Source organism: Lissotriton helveticus, chromosome 8 (genome assembly GCF_964261635.1).
Source record: "Lissotriton helveticus chromosome 8, aLisHel1.1, whole genome shotgun sequence".
NCBI classification, from domain to species: Eukaryota; Metazoa; Chordata; class Amphibia; order Caudata; family Salamandridae; genus Lissotriton; species Lissotriton helveticus.
Window position 1 is genome coordinate 1,082,887,599 of NC_136069.1, and position 20,970 is coordinate 1,082,908,568.

The window sequence follows — 20,970 nt, forward strand, 5'->3', positions numbered from 1 at the left end:
TTTAACTTTTGCACCTGCTGCTGTAACCCTGTAAGTGCTTGGATGAAAATTCGTCCCCACTGATTCGCGGATTTTACCGCGATTTCGTGAGATTCGCGAAATCGCGGAAAATCCGCAAATTCCGTGAGGGGAACTAATTTTCAGCCCATGCTTACCTAAATCACTGGCCAATCGGGCCACGGTCATAAACATCACAGTTAGGGTTAGTTGTAGCCTGAAAAAACTAGACATAGCCAACAACAGCAGTGCACTAAAGTACCCACTTATAGAGTGCACACTTTACAAATATAGCATAGAAGCTGGGTGCCTAGCCACCATCACTGAACATAATAAGCAGTGTACTTTAGTACAGCACTTGCAGAGGGCATCCATCATATATACATCAGGCCTAATTTAGACATATGTAGATAACCATTCGGATGCCAACCTTGGCAATTAGCCCGCCATACATGTAAACATCAGGCCTTAGGCATAACCATGTTCGCAGAGCTTGATCCGCATTGTGCAAGGGAAAATGGGTGCCACAAGCTGTAGTCCCCCAAAATACCAGGAACCCTCATTGCTGTGCAGGTACACCCCCTGTAGGGGTGGCGGTGATCCCTGTGTTCCCCTACAAACACATGGCTTCCAACTAGCCACTAGATGTAGATGTGACAAAAACAACGCTTTCCACCGGTCTGCAACGGGACCTCTGCACACAGGCACACCACAGGGGTGCAGAGCCATCATTGTTCAGGGCCTATTCAGGTGACAGGTAAATATCTTCCCACCACTCTATATGCAGCCCACGTCTATTCAGCCCAGCCCTGACTCATCCAGACTCTCTGGAGCCACTGCACATCCCCAGCACCTGTCACTCCAAAGCTAGACAGTCAATAAGCAACAGGCAGGCACAAAGACACATAGCACACAGAAATGTCTTCTTCTAAAAGTGGCATTTCTAAAATAGTAATAATTAATCTGCTAACACCAATAAGCAGCATTTATTGCCACTATTCCAAACATACCAAACTTGATCACACTACCCCTCTCATGTCAGGAATTACCACTGAAGCAAATATCAGGGAATCCCCAATGCATCTCTATGGGAGGGCAGCCTCACAGTAGTGAGAAACCAAATAGGCTGTTTGTTACTAGCAGGACATGCCACACAGTTAAGGCACATGTCCTGCCTTTTATCTGCACGGCACCCTGCCCAAAGAGTAACTAGGGCCTACCTTGAGTGTGACTGATATGTAGTAAAAGGGGGGTCACAGACGTGGCAACCACTTTATGTGCCACGTCACAGTGGCAGTAAACTGTGTGTGCAGGCCCTGCAGTGGCAGAAGCGTGAAAGGCTACTTTGGTGGGTGGCGCAAGCAGCACTGCAAGCCCACTAGTAGCATTTAATTTACTGGCCCTGGATACATAGAATACCACTGTACAAGGGACCGACAGGTGAATTAACTATGCAAACAGTTGTAGACCAATCTAACCAAGTTTACCATAGAGAGCACAAGCACTTTAGCAGTGAACAGCAGTGAAAAAGTGCCCAGAGTCATACAACCACAAACAACAGGGCAGGCAAAATACTGTAGAAAGGCAAAAAGCTCTGGGATGACCCAGCAAAAATTGCCATGTTCAACAATAAATCATACTTTTTTCAGGTTTGTAGTGCCTAGATCTCTTTGGGCATTAGTTTGCGCTTTATAAATATAAAAGCAAATCAAATCATTAATGTTTATGCCTTCATAGTACTGAATATTTTATAATACAAATTTATAAGGGGCCTTAGTCTGTATGGATCACATTTTTATGATTGTACGGTACATATTTATTAGGGGGCATGTTTAGTTTCAGAAGTAAGCTGATAATCGCCTCATTTTGTGATAGTGGTAACTAATTTTCTCCCATGATAAATCTGTTAACTAGTATCTTCCGTATTGCTTTATTATTGTTTGCTTCAATCTTTCGTATAGCTCCAATGGGATGCTATCTGGCCGTGAGGACTTTCCTTTCTTGCTTAATTTTAAGGTCTTGTTTATTTTTTCCACACTCATTTCTTGGCTCAATATTTGCTTCTGTTGCGAGTCCAGTCTATTCAGTCTCTTATTTCTAACCATCTTCTTAGTTTTACAATATCAGTAGTAGAATCCTCATGATATAAAATCTTTAAAAAGTCAACAAATACTTTTTCAATGTCTTGTGTAGTGCTTAGCATGGATTTTTGGTACGGTATTATCTATATTTCCTTATTATTTTTTTTCTACGCTCTGCCCTTACTTTCCATGCTAGCATCTTACCATATTTTCCTCCGTACTCAAAATGGCTGATGCTATTGGCTGTCCATTCTTCTTACTTTGTCCATTATGTTCCGGTTAAATACTTCCTGGCCATCCTTCAGTTTACATAATGCTTCTTTTCTCTCGGCTGTATCTAAATTGGAAACTTTTAAGGCATTCTAGATGTCAGTAATCATATTCTCTAAACCCTATGACTCCTCTTTCCTTTTTTATTAAAATGACAGCTTAGACTAATTTGCCTTCTAACGAAGGTTTCATGCGTGTCTCAAACTATGCATAGATTTGCTGAGTCTAAATAAGAGTAAAAAATGATTCTGAGCATTTCTTTAACTCTAGGGTTATGTCATCCTCAAAGAGAATCCTCTATTCAAGCCTCCATCTTAGAGCCGCATTATGAGAGATTAATCTAAGTTTTAGACATACTGCAGCATGTTCAGAGATGTATATGGGTTTATGTTCTAAACTCTTCTCATTTTCCACTTCTTTCCTATCCACCAAGAGCTAAAGTAAATTGGAGTAATGCCTATCCTTCCTACAATTATATGTGTATTCTCTCAGCTCTTCCCTTTTAAGCTTCCAAATAGCCCACAAATCCAGTTCTTTCAGCAGAAAGGCCAGATATGAGCCTGATTTTGTTGATTTCAATTTGTTATGATTTGTTGATCTATCCTTATTATTCAACAGGATATCAAAATTCCCCCCTTTAAAAAAATGATAGTTATAGTGTAATAGATTTAAAATACCTCCATAAGCAGTTCCATTTCATCAACATGTGGGACATAACACATATCCTGATAGTCGGTCATATTTTGATCTTCACTGTTGGAAATAGGTTCTGCCCACTTGGAAAATCCAGATTTTTGGTTTTTTAATCATCCACTTTTGGACTTTTTACTGTGGGTGAGTCTCAATACTTTTGCTTAACCCACAGTAATCACATAGTAAATTAACTGTGTGTGTTTACCACCAGTATCTGCCTTTTAAAAAAACAAGGCTCTGTGACACTGCTGCGGTATTGGGACACTTAACTGGTTCACATGAACACATGGTCCCAAGCATGTGAAAATGTGTATGAGCTGCGGGTGTGAGACTACTGGTGCCTGGCACAGAGGGGACTGGCAAGTTTAGATGTTCACCTGAGGTAGACCGTATAATATTAGAGGGCACTCATAAGTAATGTCAGTAGGGCTTTATGTTTTATGTGCGGTGCCTCTGTGTTAAAAACATGGCGGAATTCTGCTTTAGAGTTCATTTCTGCTTCCTGTAAGCCTTCAAAGTCCAGTAAGGTATCAAACTGGGGTGATACATGTGCACCAAGTTTGAACATGCAGGTCTTAATAACCTACATGTGCAGTTTATGGCTTGTATGGAATACTCACATTTATCTGGGTCTGCTCAGGAATAGATTCTAAGGATTTTGTCACCATCCTGGGCCAAATTAATGCTTTGATATGCAGCAGATAAAACAAAGGCCTCACCACACAAAAGGAGTAATTACCAGTAATTTACTCCGCTCCTGATCAGGAAGGGATGGGGAAGAAAAACTGCATCTGTTAATTAGCTTTCACATTGTACCAGGGTTCGGGAAAGCCCAGGCCCACTGAACAAAGGAGGAAGCACAGAGCTCTGGAGCCAGCCAACACAGGAGGGGGTCTCCCCTTTAAAGTTTTGACGAAAAAGTCCCTGACAGTGATGTCAACTAGCGGTGGATCCGAAGCCACCAGAGGAGATGTGAAAAGAGTCCAGGGAGAACCCGAAGGTCAATGCCCCTAGTGTCCAATGGACTAAGGTCTTTGCCTACAGCTGACCCCAGGACTAGTGGGTCTCTCCAGGACCAGTGACAGGGTTCCCTTACACTCCCTTGGGAAAACGTGGACTCCACTGCCCCCTTGATGCCGTGCAAGACAGCCAAGAGGCCATGGGGTCCGTGGAGGGCACAGCAGAGGAAAATCTGGTGCAGAGAGCCATTGAAACTAACTCCCTGCAGAACACATCCCTTTGGAGATGTGGTGAAAGTGTTCCTGGTGGCTAGTACTCACAAATAGGAGATGAATGAATCCAGGTTTGCTGAAATAGGCCCAAAAGGAACTGGAGATATCCTTCCTTAAAGTATTTGACCTTTGACATCCCACCAAAAAATGAAGGCGTGGGTGTCTTTTGCAATTCTATAGCTTACGATCATGGTGGGCCAGGGCACTGGTGTTGGTGCAAACTTCCTTGATAATAGTCCAGGCCAGGGGCATGTGGTGGGTTCCATCTCCAATGCATGCCAGAGTCCGGGACCCCATCCTCCCGGCTAACATATTCAGTTAAGGGGCCTGGGTCAGCCCTCCCTGGGCCCTTGATGAGAAGACTGAGAGGGAGCACTTTTGGGTCCTTCCACAAAAGAAGAACGTGTCCCAGTACCCAATTTCCTGGGCCCTAGATGCAGGATGACAGGGGAGTGACCTTACACCCCCCTGCAGCAAAGAAGAGAGGCACAGGCTCCCATCGCCATGCCCCTGATGATGGAGGAGGAAGGGGATCATCATCACACACCACCAATGGTATTGGGCTCACCACTGCTCTCCATATCTGAAGGAGCAGGGCAGCCATCACAAGATGCAGCACCCTGCCTGCATGGAGCAGACAGGGAGAAGAAGACCACAGGTTCTTGTGCCAGTGAGGATGGTACCAGCTGACCAACGAGTCAACCAGGACATGCCAAAGTGTTCTCTGCATACAGCCCCAACAAAAGGATGGGGTTGTTCAGTTGGGATAGGGTACCCCCTTTTAAAATAAAATAGACAATATAGACGAAAAGAAATTGCGTAGCGTGAGGCCGCAGAACTGGAAAAAAATGGCCAGAGCCACTCATCAAGTATTCATGGCTCCACAAGGGAGCACCACACAATGCTCTGTGGGACTTATTTGCAAAACAGAAGTATTCTTGTGGTGGCCCCAAAAAGATCAGGGGCACCACCAATATGTCGGAAAAAGTCCTTGGGGGCTGAAGCACTACATGATTAAGTTTGGAAACCTGACCCTAAATTTCTGAAGTTCTTGAATGCATGTCTCCCAGTGTTTTCATCATGTTTTTGTAAAGCATTCCCAAGGCTGGAACGTTTGTTTTATAGCCTGGGAGTACAGTGACCTCTAGTAGTTGGTTCTATGGCTACATGTTATGTTGTCTTAGGTGTTTAAGAAAGACACAATCACATGTTATGGTGATTTTAATTGCTTTATTCACCATGTATTGCTGACAGTCCTTTTTGATAAACTTTTAAATGGTTTAGTCTATTTCAACATAAGTAATTACAATGATGTAATGATTGTTGATAGCTTGCAGATTATTTGTCTTTTATCTTGGTGACCCCTTGACAAACCCAAGAGGCTTGCCTTATCTGTTGTTGGGATAACCCTTTGACATAGCCAGTAGACCCGGTTCATTTAATGTGTTAATGTTCAACCTGTTATGGGGGGTTATGGGGGGTTGGAGGGGTACTGTAATTTTGGGTTTCATGACCTAGTAGAGTTAAATGTGGTCTCAGAATATCCCTGAAGGAATTCTTATACATCTGGTGTATATATTTGTAAATTAGTGCTTAGTATTTAGTAGTCTGTGCAGTAAATGTTCTTTCCTTTGTCAAAGAAAAAGCACTGACTCGACAATCAGTTATTGTGTGTTATTGTTGTGTGGCAGCAAATGGTGATTACCAGCCCACCCCATCTCCCCTTAGTAGGTCTTGGACTGCTCTGTTTCGCTACCCTGTTCGAGTCAAGAGCAACAATGAGGGGCTTGGTTCTCAGTAAGGGGAAATTGTGGACCAATTTATTTTGCTGGCTTCACATCCGGCACAACTAATAACCCAATTTATGACTTCATTAATTTTCATCCTTTTTCCACCTACATCTACTCTAGAGTCCAGTATCTGCACACATGATTTTTGCCTCACTAAGATGGCTTCTCCCTTAGAGCAACATGCCTGATCTTTATATGCTGCATAAGAAAGCCAACTCTGTATCTTAAAAAGACCCATTAGCTCAGTTTGTAATAAGTATGTTTCCTGAAGTATCCTGAAGGCCCATAATATTCAAGGCTTTACATCACCCGTGCACTGTGTAAGAGGATGCAGGGGTGACGCAAAACATAAATTAGATTAATCAAGCCATGAAAGGCCACCTTACGTGGCGATGTGTGGCTTTATAAACAAGAGCAACACAAGACTGCGCAAATCGTTTTTCTCTGCTATAGGGGAGGCATGGCATGGGTGGAGCATGGGTGTTACCACGCATCCTCCCATGAATTCCAACACCTTCCTAGATTTACCACCGTTGGTAGACCTGGGAATGTGTCCGAATTGTACTCCTCCCCACCAGAGGTGCAACTTTATTTCTCCTTATTTTGTCCTCTTTCTAAGTATACTGCATGCTGCAGCACACTTCAAAAATGATAATGCCCTTCCTGCAGAAAAATAACCCTGCCTACAATGCAGGCACTCTTGCACCATTGTGCAAGGGTACCTGCGTTGGTGCTAGGCAGCAGTTTGTGCACCAGCACAGGCAGACAGCAGGAAATTGCCTCTGAGAATTGCTTTGTGCAGCAAGCTGCCCCTTCCTGCACAAAAACAATCCTGCCTACAATGCAGGCACACTTGCACTATGGTGCAAGGATGCCTGTATTTGTTCTAGGCAATAGTTTGTGCATGTACGCAGGCAGACAACAGGAATGAGAACATGTTTTGCTGTTAAGTTCTTTCCTCGTGCTTGGATCACCCACTTACTGGGATTGAGGTAGAAGCCAATGGCAATGCTACCATAGTCAATGTAAGAGGGTTTAAGAGACAGGGATCTGGATATCTCCTAGGCAGTGACTTGTGTATGCCCAAGTTTGTCCTATGGACAGAAGTCTAGATTGCCAGAACCATTTAAGAGATGTTCAGCTACATGCAGGCTGCAATGGAAGAGTATGTAGCCTTATGGCTAGAGCCGTCAACCTCGAACCTGGGGAACCGAGTTCGAGTCTCGGCAACGACGTTCAACATCCTGTGATTCTGGGCAAATCACTTAATCTCCCCGTGCCCAACAGAAATTAATGTGTCCATCTGTAATGAAACTGGCGCTCATGCGAAGTGATTCGATACCCAATGTCTCGGGTCTAGTTCGCGCTATATAAAACTCTAAAAAAAAACATTCAGATTTTGGAGAAGTCTGTTATCATCCCAGATGTGCAAGCACCAGAGAAGTGTGGTGCAGACCAGAGCAGGCACAGGCTGCAGTGCCAAATGTGCCTGCTCCAGTCAGAGAGGAAAATGAGCCATCTATAGTGGACCTTATGTTGGAGTCTGGGTCAGTATCAGATCTACAGTGCTTGTTAGCTGTTGGAGAATGTATCAGGAGAAGTTCCACCAAGCAGTGGTTGAGTGTCCAACATTTGTGGCCTTTGGAAGCTGGGGTGCCATGAGCTCGCAAAAGAGGCAGGTTAAGAAATGGGACTTCCAGGTCAAGAGAGAAAGCTGCACTATTTAAACATCAACTAGGTGAATAAATACTGCCTGGCAACTTTCCATGTTGCATTGGCTTTCCATTTTCCAAAGAGTTATTTCATCATCTCGCCCCTCACCTTTATTATTTTTTTCCTGTTTGGTTTTGTCAATATTTCTAACCTTTCTTTATTTTCCTGACCTTTGGTTCATGTATTTCCAAGCCCCATATGAAGTTTTTTGACCCACCAACGCGCCAGCTGATTGTCCAGTCAGCTATACTTTCCCGACTGGACTATGCCAGTTCTCTCCTACTAGGGGCCAATCAGGCTGAAATACCACGGATGCAGCGTGTTGAAAACGCCGCAGCCAGAGCCTTGTTGGGGCTCCCACGGTCCTGCCCCTCTGCCGGCACCATTCGGAGACTCCACTGGCTCCCCATGGTGGAGCGCATCCAATTTAAGACGCTGTGTCTTTCTTTTAAGATTCTGAAGCTTGCCACGCCTAGCCTGTTTGGTAACTTGCTTACCCCCTATGCCCATCCCTCGCCAGCTGAGCTCCTTGGGGCTGCACCTGGTCATTGTTCCCCATGTGAAACATCTTCGAGCGGGGGGCGGTCCTTTCGCTGCTTGGCAGCCAAGTTATGGAACTCCCTGCCTGTTCAGATCCGGAGAATGGAAGGTCTGTTGGACTTTAGGAAAGCTATCAAAACCTTCCTCTTTCCTTCAATTTAGTCTCCTTGGCCGCTTTTATTCCTCAGCGTTCCTCAGTCCTGGTGTTTAGGTCCGTTTTCTGATGCTGGCAGCGCCGGGACGCCCCTTTGGTGTGCGCAATATGAATTCCGAATAATAATAATAATAAAGTATCTTGATTTGGCTTTGAGAACATCTGTTTTTTCTTGCCCTGTTCCCTTTCACTTGTATGTTTTCCTTGATTTGCTTGCCCGCTGTCTCACCAACTTCCGCCAGTTTGGTTTAGGCACTCCATGGCCCACCATCTTGATGCCAGAAAGTGATTGTGGCATTCTAACACCTTAGCAAGTTCCATATGTTAAATATTAAAGTATTATATGTTCTTTCCCTACTAATTAAGGCAGTCCCTTACAAGAGTGTTTTGGTCAATAACATTGTTGTGATGCAAGAAGTGAGATATGAGACTGGTGGCACCTAACACCTTGGCGATCAAGGAAGTAGCCATCAAAATGAAAGACCCTCAATTCCGAGCCATGCCCCAAGCTCTGAGTAAATGTGTGAGGCAAGCAAATCTGGCAGAAACTCAGGAGGTTGCGCCTCCAGTAGGAACTATGAAATTCTTAAATGCCCTACCTCCCATTTCTGATTGCTTTCAGAGTTTCTACCTTCCTTTTCTCCGTCATTTCTACTATATTTTTGATTCATTGAACTACTCATCCTTCCACCTATCTATCCATCCATCCATCATCCTGTCTTTTCCATCAGCCTTCTTATCTCCATCATTTGTTTATCTTTTTCCTTCCTTCTTTGTAATCCATTATCAATTCTTCTTAATATTTATCTGCCCATTCATCCACCCATCTATCCTTGTTCCCTTCCTTCCTTCTTTCAATTCATCCACTTTTCTTTCTATCCGTCCTTCTCTCCAATCATTCTTCCTTCCATCCACCTATCATTCCTTCTCATAATCTACCGCTGTACCCCTTCTCCATCTACTTCTGCATCCATCCATCTTCTCTCCATTGCCCCTACATCCATCTCTCTACGCTCCCTCCTTTCCTCATCCGACTGCAAGAGATTATTTTCTCTCTTTCCCTCCCCCTCCCCCCCTCGGCATCCCATGCCTCTTTCCCTCTGGTATTTAGTTATGCCTGGCACTCCCTCCTTGGTTCAGGCCATCCACATTATGGAAAGTGGTACAATTGTCCTTAGACCCTGCCAGATATCACCCAGAAATCCTGACCCATACAGGATAAAGCAGGAGGTTCCTGATGGGTACAACCTGATGGACACTGATGCCACACTGGAACCCTGTTCGGTGTTCCACATGAACCTCCAGAAAGATTTGACAGTGAACATCTTGGTAGCAGAGAAGCATAAGGATGACAATGATCTACTCCCTGAACTGTTTCAGTGGTGTGAAAGATGGCTCTATAAAAGGGCCCAGACATGCTCTTGATTGGACTCCGAAGCAACTGGAAAAGTGTAGCGTATTTGGGTGACTGTTTTCCAATCTCTTCTCATTGACTCCAGGGCTGTGACATAGACACAGGGTATAATTTGCCTGTGATGAGCAGATTTTATATTATGTCAGACCCGGTCCAGGAGTGCATCAATGCATATGCTGCCAAATTCTAGACCCAAGAGTGATTGATGCTAGCTCAGTCTGTGGGCCAGCCAGTAGTGTTGGTACCAAAGCAGGGGTTGACAGACTATCATGTTTCAGTTATGAGACATGGGCATGGAGAATCAGGCATCCAATGAGGGGACCAAGACTGATACGCATCTGATTCTCCGTGCATACGAGCTTGTGGACAGGCCAGATGCAAACTGAATATTTTAAAATGTTTTGTATTTATAACCTTTTCAGCTAAAACCTCCATAATCTCCTCTCCCCTTTTTAAACATACTTATAATATTCTAAAACCAATTTACTACTCGTAGGATGCAACACGCGAATAATTTCATCACTCTGGTACAACAAACTTATCCTTATTAACAATAAACCAATTTTTGGGAAAACTTGGAGAGAAAGAGGTATCATTTGGTTCAAGGATCTATTCACTAATAATGATCCTCTATCCTTTTCACAATTCCAACTCCTATTCAAATGTCCTCACTCCTTTTTTCGTAAATGTCTTATTCTTATAAATATTCTTCTCAATGTTCTTTATTTTTTACCTAACACTCTCCCTTCCCCCTCTTCTCATTCCTCCATTGGTTCAGTTATCACCTCTGTTCTTAATGCTTCACCTGTTTATAAACTTCTCTCCTCTCTTTATCTTATGCCAAATCTAAATCTCAGATAGAATTGCAGTTGGAACTGGATTTGAGATATATTGGGACTCTCCCATTTTGGAACAAAATATTGGGCAAACTCTTTAACACCTCAAGAACTGCTTCCACTTCCCACTCTTTGTTTTTCCTCTATGATAGACTTTACTACACCCCGTATTTGCTAGCAAGATTCTCCATGAAGTCCACTCCCAAATTTTGGTCCTGTGATAACCAATCTAACGACCTTATGCATAGGATGTTTCATTGTCCCTCTATAACTTCCTTCTGGGAAAAGGTTTGGTCTCAATTATCCGTATTATTCCATCCAAATTGTCCATTATCCCATTGACTCTCATTTTGGGTAGCCTATCTGAAGATATCCACTCACCACACAGTATTTTATGCTTGTTAGATCGTATGCTAGCTCTTTCCTTTCAACAGATTGCTATTAATTGGAAATGTGCTTCAAATCTCACTTATGTAATGTTTGTCATTATCACAGATTAGATACTGCCTTCTCCTCTATGTATTTTCCTTCTGCAAATAGAGGTTTATATTGCTTACCCTTGACCTCTTTTCTGGATGAGGTTGCTCATAAATCTCCCAGTTGTACTTTTCTGAAACTTTTCTACCACCTTGATTTTCTTTTTCTCTGCCATGAGTTCCAAATTTTGTTACTCCTCGTTTGGATTTTTTTATATTACTTAATAATATTATCTCCTTTTTCTGATATTTTGTTATACTGCTGTCAAGTTGGTATTCCTGTTATTTATTATCCTCCTTCCCTTTCCTCCCTCTCTTCAGTATAGTTCCAAAATTGTTAAACAGCTTCAATTCTTATGCTTCTTATGATTCTTAGTTTACTGTTTTATCTAATTCTTGTAACTGGTTGTGGTTATGTCATTGTTTGCCTAATAAAGCTGCTTTACCTTAACAAAATGTGTAGTGACTGATTTGGTGGGCTGAACTGTGGGTGGTTGTTATGCAGGGCAGTGAGTTAAGAAGGGTATGATAGAGTGGGAGCATTGTATAGAATGGCATTGGTTGGAGCGATTGTGGATCATCAGTTGATGAGGAGTATGGTCACGTAAGGCTGAGCAATAGAGCATGGTAATGTGTAGTGGGTGTACTAGAATAGCACAGTATGTGGTTGGGAGTATTGTGGTATGATGGGACGGTGTGATCTGTAGAGCATTGGTCTCAAGTGCAATTGTGTGTGCTGATGTGTGATATGATTTGGTGTTGCACGATATATAGGAATGAAACTGGGAATGGGTCACTGTGGTTACTTAATTTTTGGAGAAATGTCATGTGGCATGGAGAAGTGAGCTAGGGCATTGCTGTTAATATATGGCTAGTGCATAGTATGATATGGAGATAGTTTCTGCTAATTAATATTTCATCTTTGGTGAAGTGCTGTGTTCATCAGAGGTTACATGCAAGTACAAATCCTCAGAATCTACATTTACTAGTAAAATCTCTATTAGGAAGCGGGATGCCAAGGGCATAATAGAAAGTTGCAGGGGGTGTGTGATTGTTTTGTGGCTGCAAATGTGGTTGTAAAACAATCACAGTTACCACTAATTTCAAATTGGTGCTAAGCCAGTCGCAAATTGCGAGTCGCAAAAAATTACAATTTGCGACCCGCAAGACAGAATGGTCGTACATCTGGCCCCTAGTGGTGTACAAAGTGTGCCACAGAGCCTAATGCAAAAATGTAAAAAGACCTGTTTACAGACACCAGTAGACTAATCATGTTTGGCTTTCCGGCTCCTAGCTACTTGCGCAATGGATTTTCTGAGTATTCAATGGGGACTGAGTTGCTTTGGCTCTCCATGAAATGGTTTGCAACATTTTTTTTTTCAAAAGTACTTTCTTTAAACTAATTTGCCAACCTCACTTGCAATCGTCTTCCTGCTTTGATGGGCTCATTGCCTCTTCACAATGTACAATTTACGAGTCTGTTTCACATGGTTATTTTTTCCACTTCAGCACCCAACATTCTGATGGGTATTTAATACGCACAAAATACTTTCAAATCAATGCAGAAATATTGTAAGGTTGACTGAATGGCTGATTAATGTGTTGCTGGGAACAACCCTGTCAAGTACTTTCATTTTTTTGTGATCATGGTCTAAGCAAGCGGCTGCCAAGTGATTTTAACAGAAACTGTCAAATTTTCAGAATGTTTCATCATATTAAGATGACTTTACATTCATTAATTTCGTTTGTCATTCCACACTGAAAATATCAATATAATGTGTGAAAGTAAATTGATGACGTGGAACTTACTTTAGAAAATGCATTTGTTTATGCTCTGGTAGGTTACATTTCTTGGTTGTTTGCCCATTTTTGCGTTTACAACACTTCTAAGTATCAGGCTAATGAAGAAAAATTTGCATGTAATCGCACGTCAGTTATAGACACAGAAGGTAGCTGGGCATCCATTTATTAAGAAATTACACAGCCACTAGGACCTGAATTTCCTTCGATAATCCTGCAAGGTATTGAATGAGATGTACAAAAGATATTTCAACTAAATGGAAACATAGTTTGTGCACTTTTTTTCGGAGATGGGGGGGCCATTTTTGAGGCGTAGGGCAGCGACGAAATTATTCCTGCTGTGCTGCCCTACACCAATTTGAAAAGGGCAGAAATACACCATATTTATGAAATATAGTGCATTTCTGTCCATTCCGTCACAGGGGCACAATTTACTGCCTGGCGCCAATGTGGGCATCCTTGCACCATGGTACAAGTGTGCCTCTGTTGCAGGCAGGATTGTTTTTTGGAGGAAGGGGTACCTTCCCACAAAAAAAACATCCAGAGAGGAAAAAACGAGGAGAAATACAAATATTTCTCCTCAATACGCCTGCTCTGTGGAGAAGTAAGGTTTCGATGTTGCCCGAGGTTTATGTGATTCAGTAATCTAGGACAGCAGGAAACAACCGTTTCAACGCAACTTTTACCACAAACTACCTTTACAACACATTTTTTACAACGCAGGATCCTTTACAACAAATGTCTTTACAACGCATGATATTACATCGCAGATGCCTTTACAACGCATGCCATTACAACGTAAGTATAGGTAAGAATATAATTATAATTAAAATTTTATTTAATTAATTTATTTTAAATATTTAAATATTAATTTTTTTAAATATATTACAAAAAATTATCATTTATAAAAAAAAATCATTTAAGTAATTTTACTATTAATACGCCCCCCCTGGAGTTAGAATAGTAATTTTAACCCCTACACTATCCAGCACTTACCCTACTATTACACCACCTGGAGTTAGAATAGTAATTTTTACCCCTACACTATCCAGCACTTACCCTACTATTACACCCCCCTGGAGTTAGAATAGTAAATTTTACCCCTACACTATCAAGCATTTACCCTACTATTACACCCCCCTGGAGTTAGAATAGTATTTTTTACCCCTACACTATCCAGCACTTACCCTACTTTTACACCCCCCTAGAGATAGAATAGTATTTATTACCCCTACACTATCCAGCACTCACCCTACTATTACGCCCCCCTGGAGTTAGAATAGTAATTTTAACCCCTACACTATCCAGCACTTACCCTACTATTACACCCCCCTGGAGTTAGAATAGTTATTTTTACCCCTACACTATCCAGCACTTACCCTACTATTACACCCCCCTGGAGTTAGAATAGTAAATTTTACCCCTACACTATCCAGCACTTACCCTACTATTACACCCCCCTGGAGTTAGAATAGTATTTTTTACCCCAACACTATCCAGCACTTACCCTACTTTTACACCCCCCCTGGTGTTAGAATAGTACTTTTTACCCCTACACTATCCAGCACTTACCCTACTTTTACACCCCCCTGGAGTTAGAATAGTAATTTTTACCCCTACACTATCCAGCACTTACCCTACTATTACGCTCCCCTGGAGTTAGAATAGTAATTTTAACCCCTACACTATCCAGCACTTACCCTACTATTACACCCCCCTGGAGTTAGAATAGTAATTTTTACCCCTACACTATCCAGCACTTACCCTACTATTACACCCCCCTGGAGATAGACTATTATTTTAAAACACCTACATTATTTAAAAAAATAAATATATTCATTTTAAAAAATAAGAAAATTTAAGTAAAATAAAAATTAAATTAAATTAAATTAAATTAATTTTAGTTAATTACATTTTTTAATAATATTATATACTTACCTATACTTATGTTGTAATGGCATGCGTTGTAAAGGCATCTGGGATGTAATATCATGCGTTGTAAAGACATTCGTTGTAAAGGATCCTGCGTTGTAAAAATTGCGTTGTAAAGGTAGGCGTTGTAAAAGTATGCGTCGTAACGTCATACATCCGGGACAGCGTCTAAATCCATGGGTGTTGCATTGCATTCAGGATTTTTTTTGTACATAAAGGGGCTCCTTTCTGCACAAAAACAACCCCCAAGAGGAATGTTCCTCTACATGGAAAGAGAAAGTTACAAGGTGAAATAAAGATATTTCTCTTCGTTGCTCGGCACCAGGGAAGGCGTAGCATTTTGGCGCATTCCCAGATCTACCAGTAATGCTAAAACTGTGGAAGCATCAACATCCATAAGTGTTGCATGGAAACATAGACGCAACACCCATGGAAAGCCACATTGGGGCAGTATTAAGCAATGCAGCGATTTGCACTGCATTGCTTTTCGATGGATTTATCAAGCCACACAGGGCCATTCAAAGTGGCATTGAATAGCTTGATAAAACACACTTTAGGGTTGCGTCTTGCATCTACCATGTTACGTTGTGCAAAAGAGATGCAACCCCTACCTAAATATGGCCCGAGGCTACCCAATTGATGTATATATATGCCATGAAAGGGTTCACATGAAGTGCATATATGGGTCAAGGGCAGCCAATGCTCTCCCCACCCTTAGAGGCATTTTTCTTTTTCTTTTTTTTACTTTTGTCTCGCCAATGGAGAATGTACTAGTCCTTGGCCTAGGGGTGAGGGAAGTACTTTACTGGTGCCTGGTCATTTTTGGGCATGCCAAACTCCCTAATGAGAAGCCCAGTGCTCAATTCTGTGCTGCTTCATTAATATGCATGTCACATTTGTAGTGAGGTCACACACATATTGGATGGGCCTCGGCAGAGCAACAGGAGAGATATGGGTAACTATTACTGCCCTCAGCTCCTCCATAGCCATGCCCACCAGCTTGTGCCACATTCTTCTGTCGATGGGAGGGTTGGAAGTGAAAGACAGGGCAGATGGAGCAGCACAGCTTCTCCCACCCTCCCTCCCACTGCCCCCACTCCACCACCCCAACAAAAGAACAAACCAGGAGGTGGGAATTGGAAGGAAATAGACTAGAATTGTTCATACTTACTCACTTCATCTCCCAGTGCATAGCTGTCCTAGAAAAGCATTGTTAGATGAAAAAGTTGCATGACTGCGCCCTAACAAGGAGCAATTTTGTTTTTTTAAAAGAAGTGAAAACCAGTAATCACCAGGGGCTTGGGGTAATTGGTAGAACAAGGAACAGAGGTCAATAGCTGAAGGAATATGCACACATTATGTGCTGTCAAATGACAGGTTTTTTTAATCAATTAATCAATGAACATTAGAAAAATAGTGTAGTGAGTGTCAGTGCAGAACAACATGCTCAGTTCTCCTTCAAAAGTGACACACACATGATAAACATGATCATCTTGTGTTAAAAATAGCAGGACAAACAAAGCTTGTCATAACAAATCATATATTCAAAAGTTGGTATGCAGTATAATCAGTTGACAGCATTTTGATCCTCAACAAATACCAGGATCATCATCGGGACTCTGACTTCTATCACGAGCCCGAGACTGTATTAGCAGGCACTGTACATTGAAATTGAAGAAGAAACCAGAGTGAGTAAAACAAAATAATTAATAGTGCTGGTTCAGTTCAGGTTCAGAAAAGAGGGAAAGTAGTTGAGTTCACCTGAGAAGCATAGTAACTTTCCAGCAGGCATACATGGAGAAAGAATTTGACAGAATAACCGCTGACTGGTAGTAGCAGCAATAAGGGAATTGCAGGGGCCAAGGTACTATGAAGAAGCTGGAATTATATGCACAAAAACAATACCCTAAATTTCAAAATAGGCAGCTGAAGCCAAGTGCTGGTCGCATGGGACACTTGTGAGTGCCTTTGTGTGGAATCACCATGAGACCGGAAGAAGCCAAGGCAGACTGAAACAGGCTGTAGTAGCAGGAGCAATGGAATCACATTAGCCAAAGCAGGAGCAATGTCTGATAGCTCCAATCATTAAATGGTGGAGGCCATGTTGCAAGAGTGATAAAGATAAGAAAATAGAGGCAGGACTACACCAGACCTAAAGGTTGGCAGCCTTGTTTGGAGGAACTATGGGGCATATTAGTAAGAACCTTGTTAAAATTATCACCGTTTTACCGGGAGGAAATGCGGCTAAAACGGCGATAATGGGCTTGCTAATATGTGTTATAGAATTCCAATAGAAGCCCAGGTTAGATGTCCTGCACATCTAACCTGGCCTCTATTGGAATTCTATAACCATATTAGCAAGCCCATTATCGCCGTTTTAGCGGCAGTTTCCTGCCACTAAAATGGCAATAATTTTAACGAGGTTCTTGCTAATATGCCCTTATGAAATAAGGAATGACCTATATTGGAGGTATACATGGAATGGGAAGGGATGAAAAAAGACATAAAGAGACAACTAGCAGGCCCCTAAAGCAGAAAAGAAAGATTTAGGAAAAGCAGAAGGGTGTAATATAGAATTAAGATCTAAATGAGTTATTTGCATACCTAGTGAAATGTAGAAAGATGTGTACATAATTACCAGACCCCAACCACAAGAAATATATACAGGAGACAGGTCAGTCTTTTTTGTTTAAAAAATATGCTCCGCCAACAATAAAGAAATTGTAAAGTATGTTGTGCTGTGAAAATTCTGTGAGCACAATACTCAAAATTAATGATATGTAGTCTTTGTGTTGGTTGAGTCTGGAATTCATTGTGTCCAATTTGAGTATCCATTTCTGCTTTGGTCAAGAGTTACTCACTATTTCCTCCTCTTTCTGATATTGATCTTGTGTGAATCACCAATCGTTTAAGATCATTTTCAGAGTGAGCAGAATCAATAAAATGAGCAACCAATGGGGCATCAAGGATCTTGCATGTGATCCTACTCCGATGTTGACAAATTCAGATGTTCACTTTTAGTGTAGTCGGAGCAATATAAAGTATGGAACTTGTGAAGTGTATGGCATATACTACATTTACGGTATAGCAATTGGAGAGTGATTCCATCCTGTTGTGAGTTAACAGCTTTGTCCCAATAGTGAATTGAAAGACGCTTCAACCATCACATTTATAATGGCCTACGACCGGGGCAATGCTCCAATTGTCAGTGAGGGTTAACATGGAATTCATTGTGGTAATGTCAATGCGAAACAGATGATTTATTTAATAAATCTGAGTGTCTTCTGGTTCATCAAAGGTGCACTGACAGCATACACATTTCCCACATAGCTCTGCACACCATCGAGAAGCTTGGGCTCGAGTTGGATTTTTTCATAGCCTCAGAAAAGCTATCCCAACCATCGCGCTTCGTTGGGGCTCAGAAGCACATTTATGGGCCTGAGACGAAATTGTCATGTATGGAAATATTCGAAACCAAGATATTTCTGAACAGTAGACATCTGAATGACTTTTTCACCGAATTTGATTTTATAGTAACCTTCAGACGAGAAAGTGACAACAGGAAAGCTGATGCACTATCCCATCAAGATTCAATGACAACACACACAACCAGAACTCCACAGTCTATCATTGCTCCATTTGAGGTCTTTTGCACAGTTTACAATAATAAGTTCTTTGATAAGTTACAAGAACTATTTACCATCTCAGAATGGGAAAAATGGCGCAGCGAACATCCAAAGAGAACCATAAATCAAGGACTACCCATGCATGATTCACGCCTCTTCGTACCAACCCCAAGGTTAAGGCACACAGTTTTTCACTGACTTCTCACCATTCCCATAGCTGGCCATCCTGGCTTTCCAAAGACCATGGAACTGGCACAAAGATACTTCTGGTGCCCAACCTTATGAAAAGACATAAAGACAATGGTAAGAAATTGTGACACTTGTGCCAGGAGCAAAACTGACCATTCTAAACCAAAGGGTCTATTGATGCCTCTTCCCAACCCAACGAAAGCATGGGAACATATTGCACTAGATTTTGTTTCTGTAAGTCCACGGGTACAACGATGTTCCATAATCCTGGTCATAGTGGACAGCTTAATCAAATATGCTCACTTTATAGCATGCAATAAGATACGCATCTCTAGCCAACTAGCTATGTTGCTTCTTTATCATATTGTACGTTTACATGGTTTACCAAGGGTGATACTTTCAGATCGTGAATCTCAGTTTTCCTCACAATTCTGGCAGACATGGTGTAAAGAATTACAGGTTTCTTCCACATTATCCATCAGTCACCATCCACATACGGATGGTCAAACAGAATGATTTAATAAAAATCTTCAGCGATATCTTTGATGTTACCCTGAGGACACAACCGAGGCTTAGGATAACGTTCCTGTGGTTGGCATAAAACAACTCTTACCACTCATCCACAGGATGTACTACATTTTATGGTTTATATGGGTATCACCCTGACACGCTACCTATCACTATCCCTGGTTCAGCGGATGTTACAACTCCGGTATGAGACACTTTACACACCCTCCAATAGATAAAAAAGCACATCCAGGCTCAGCTAGATCGAGCTAAGAAAGCCTATAAGACACAATATTACAAATACCATCGCCCTGGTCCCACATACCAACCTGCTGGCAAAGTTTGGTCGTCCAAATAACACATTACTTTTAAACATAAACATATGTTACATCCAGAATTCATAGGTCCCTATCAAGTGAATCCTGTCACTTACAACATACAGTTGCCCCGAGCTCTGACGATTCACCCAGTATTTCACACCTCGATCCAGAAATTGGCTTCCACCCACACCTTTCCCGTCCACCTCCACTGTTGGCCCATGGGAAATGGGACAAGAGGTGTTTGCAGTTTCGGATGCCAAAAGATGCAGGACTGGCCTCTGGTACTTGGTTGCCTGGAAAGGGTACTGCCCAGAGAACGATTCTTGGGTTCAGGTACAGCATGTACATGCTCCGCTCCCAGTGCAGCGTTTTCACCTCCTCCATCCTGCCAAGCCGGGTCCTAGAACGCAATTGGGAGTGGTATGCTGTGGGAAAAGGCATCTCTCCCACTCCGCATGTTGGTGGTTACAATGTCCTGTTTTAATGTAACCTTTCTCTTACAGGTTGCAATGTGTGTGCTCAAACTTATTTTCCTTCTGCAGCTGCTTTTTCCCCACTGCTGCAAGTAGTAATTTTGGGCATTGTCCAGATCTATATAAGCAGGTCTCGCACTTGGGGTGCTGCTCACTTTTCTTTGATCTTGGGTGGAGCAGGAGCTCTAGGTTTTCATTCTCCTTTAGTTTCCAGTGATGGCGGCCGGCCCTGGGGGATTTCTGGAGCGCATCTTGGATCCCGTCTCTGGTGTGACATTCCCTTCATTGCTCTGCAGCGCTCCAGTAATTGTCCAGCCCTTGGTGAGGCGCTGGTGCGTGGCGGGCACTCCCACTGCTGGCCGGCTCGGAATTTCCACGCTGGTGCATTTCCTCCGGCGAGAGCTGCAAAGTTCCTCGGCTTGCTGCAGTTCTAATTCCGGCTATGCTTCGGTAGTCCTAGTCAGAGCAGGCCGTGCTCTGAGCGGTAAGCCCCCCCCTGGTGAGTAAAACGTTAACATCCATATTTCTACATACGGTCACGCCCTCTCTTGAATGTCCGCAGGGCAGTATTCTCAGAGAGTGTTTTGAAGTATGTGTGTGTCTCGGCCTCGAGATTCACATCTTATTACATAAGTCAATGCCTGTGATAAATGAACAGGGTGCTGGAATGCACCTGTTATATCTAGTGCTCTTGTATTGCAATGCGGCAAGTATTTGTTGCAGAACATTTGGGTCTCATATAGTTCTGCAAGATATTATTGCCGAAATCATATATGTTTCTGTATGAGAAGGATCATAGCCGATCATAGAATATATCTGAAAGATATTTAAGATGAGAGACAGAAATGAATTGCGAAGGCTATTAAGCTTATTGATGCTTTGTGTGTGTTAACTCATTTTTCCTATTCAGATCTCCTTCCCCCACAG